This window comes from Salvia splendens, chromosome 7, assembly GCF_004379255.2.
Source record: "Salvia splendens isolate huo1 chromosome 7, SspV2, whole genome shotgun sequence".
NCBI classification, from domain to species: Eukaryota; Viridiplantae; Streptophyta; class Magnoliopsida; order Lamiales; family Lamiaceae; genus Salvia; species Salvia splendens.
The window spans coordinates 19,052,983-19,055,231 of NC_056038.1; the positions used below are offsets into that span (position 1 = coordinate 19,052,983).

Sequence of the window (2,249 nt, forward strand, 5' to 3'; positions counted from 1 at the left end):
TCCTCCATCGTATACCATATCTGAACCATTAGGTGAAACGAGAATGTGGCCACAAACTCGATCACTGGACCGGCCGACCCAAGGGACGGCTCGCGATCCTCATCAGTGCACTAGCCTAAGTAGGGCTTGGACCCTAGTTAGACCCGAATTCGTTAACCATCAAAATCTAGTAGAACATTATTCTAGTAGACAATCAGATAGGCAATTCAAAACATAAATTATGGCATGACACAATATTTAAACCACCCTTATCTCACCATAAACATATCATTTGCAAATAAAGAGTTAAGTAATAAAGCCCACCTCAAAAGCTTAGAATTTCCTTAAACAGCTTCTCGATCCAACTTTAGCGGCGTGCGAACCACCTTTTCGAAGAAATAAATAAGGTATACATCAATCTCAATAACGAAGACATTTAGAATGTATGCACTCTAATTAAAGCCTTTTATCTCGTTTTCTCAGTTTTCGTGCATTTTTTATTATTCGGCGGCCGCCCAAGGCGTCGCGAGTGACGCCGGTCGATCGCTTACACCAATACTTCCTCTGTTGGCTCCTCGTATTTTTTCCCACGTTGTCGGAATAAATTTCCAAAAATTATTTAAGCGCATAATTAAATTATCGCAACTATTTCTCTTCGCAATTATTTTCGCACTTGGGATAAAATTATTCACCTTTCGAAATATTCTGGGATTTAATTAATTTTTCCCACAATTAAATTAATTATTTGCCCAACGATTTAATCAACTTACCCAAGCTATTTTATATTCGAGCCCAACGTAATTATCGAACAACCCACCTTATTTCTCCATTTTAAAAGATGAGCCCAACTTTAATAAATCATCCTATCAATTTATTAAGCCCAAATTTTCTTAGAGCAAGGGCCCAATTTCTTTTTTTTAACTCCCCATACCCCCACGCCTATCTCTGTCTCTTCTTCTTCCCCTTTTCTTCTTTCTCTTTTCTTCCCCTAATTCTCTCTCTCTCTCGACGAAATGCATTCGACGAAAAAAAAAACAGAAGCGCCCTCTCAAATTCCGTCGTCTCTCTCCCGTCGTTGTTGTCCGTTGGCCGCTTGAACTGTCGCCGCTGCTGCTGTCGGAAAAATCGCGACGCCGCAGTCCCATCGCCTTCTTCTGTCTCACTCCACCCGCACCAGCGCGTCAACTGACGTTCGTCATCAACGTCGCTGCCGCTGTGCCGACGCCGCTACCGTCGTCGGCAGCCGCTGAACTGACGCCGACCTCTGCGTCGTCACTGCTGCTGTTCCTCGGCGGAAGGATGCTGTTGTTGCTGCCGGTTCGTCTAGCTCGCCGCAGTGAGGCTGCTGCCATCGTCGCTGGGAGACGCCGCCGTCGGTCAGCCTACGAATCCTCCGATTCGACCCAAATCAACTCCGAACAGCCCCGAACTCTACCCAAACAGCCCCGAATCCAATTCGAACTACCTCGATTAGCCCTGTTTCCCATTAAAGGTAAAATCTTGATTTATTTAGATCCGATTGATGTTATTGTTTGAGTTGTTTGTGTGGGAGGTTGATGTAGGAAATATGTTATGAGCTACATGCAAAAAAAATTCATGCTTTGAAGATGGGTAGAGATTATACCTCAATGAATTGAACTTGGTTGTGGAGAAAACAAAGAATGGCTGCAACTTCTTCTTCCTCTTCCTCTCTCGGCTCTCTCTCCCTCTCTCTCCCTCTCTCTCTTTGTTCTTGTTGTAAAGTGTATTGTGAGGAGTTAGGGGAGGGGATACATGAAGGAACTTATGACCATTTATGGAATATTCTAACTGGGGCTCCTAAAGTGGGACACCCAAAAATGGTAAACCGGGACTCCTAAAGTGAGACAGAGGGAGTACCAATATTAAATATTTTACTATTATACATGGAATGTACATAAAATTTCCATATAATTTAATGTGAGGGGTTATATTTAGATTTTTCCATAGTTTATGTATCTAGTTAGAATTAGGGATATAGATAGGGTAGAGATAAAATGCAAACTCTAAATATTATACAAACTCCAAACTATGATCTGGACCGTTAGAAAATAATAATAGATGACAAAATAACAACAACAGAAAATATCAACACAATGTAAAAACAATGTCAACACAACATCAACCATTGACATTGTGTTGACATTTTTTGTTGCTATTATTTTGTCATCTGTTGATATTTTTTAACCTTCCAGATCATAATTTGAAGTTTTTACAATATTTAGATTTTGCATTTGATTACATCCCTATAT

The 2,249-nt window shown here is 40.9% G+C and overlaps 1 long non-coding RNA gene across 1 annotated transcript; it reads left to right on the forward strand.

Moving 5' to 3' along the window:
• The first annotated feature begins 529 nt into the window (after positions 1-529).
• LOC121740797 lies at positions 530-1,934 on the forward strand. Its single transcript, XR_006037673.1, has 2 exons — positions 530-1,471; positions 1,542-1,934. It is a non-coding gene; the product is annotated as an uncharacterized LOC121740797 (long non-coding RNA).
• The last annotated feature ends 315 nt before the right edge of the window (positions 1,935-2,249 follow it).